The sequence below is a fragment of the Octodon degus genome, unplaced genomic scaffold, assembly GCF_000260255.1.
Source record: "Octodon degus isolate 3935 unplaced genomic scaffold, OctDeg1.0 scaffold00006, whole genome shotgun sequence".
Taxonomy (NCBI): domain Eukaryota; kingdom Metazoa; phylum Chordata; class Mammalia; order Rodentia; family Octodontidae; genus Octodon; species Octodon degus.
The window spans coordinates 2,804,343-2,805,055 of NW_004524582.1; the positions used below are offsets into that span (position 1 = coordinate 2,804,343).

General features: G+C 34.4%; 1 non-coding gene across 1 annotated transcript; it reads right to left on the reverse strand.

Annotated features, from left to right (window-relative positions):
• Positions 1 to 257: 257 nt before the first annotated feature.
• Positions 258 to 423, reverse strand: LOC111812467. Its single transcript, XR_002817967.1, has one exon. It is a non-coding gene; the product is annotated as a U1 spliceosomal RNA (small nuclear RNA).
• Between the last annotated feature and the right edge of the window lie 290 nt (positions 424 to 713).

A 713-nucleotide genomic window follows, 5' to 3' on the forward strand; every position in this document is an offset into this window, starting at 1 on the left:
GTTCCAGATCGCTTCCTAAAACCAATAGTTTTCTTTTTAATCAAACAGAAATGCATTTTTATATTATGCCTAGTCAGCAATAGTTACATCTGTCCTCCCCACTTTTTTGCCAAATTGGAACATATGTTATTGTTGTGCATATGCTCAGCTTAGGATTAGAAATTTCAAACATTTAAAACTATATTAATCACATGCGGATAGAACTTTGAATATTACAGATGTTATACTTTTACTTATAATTTGTACTTTTCTTTTTCCAGGGGAGAGGGAGAACACAGTCCCCCACTACCACAAATTGTGCAGTCGAGTTTCCCACATTTGGAGAAATTGCAGGGGTCAGCACATCCAGGGTGCGATGGGTAAAGCTCACCCTGGGAAATCCACCTTCCCGAGATCTTGGTATGTCCCCAGCCAGGTGAACACCATTTGTACTTAAAAATATTTTAGTATCAAAGAGTGCAGTGTAATAATTAAATAATTTCCACACTTGAGAGTCTAGAAGTTAATGAAAATAGAGCTTAGATTTCAAAACAAATTCTAGATTGATGAAAAACTTTAAGGGTAATTTACACACCAAACCAGAAGAGAGACAGAGAAAGAGGGGAATAGAAAGTGTAAATGATAATTAGAAATACTTTTTAAAAAATCTAAAGCTGTGTAAGGTAGGCATTTATACTGATATTTAAATGATCTCGTTTTATCATAAAATTTTC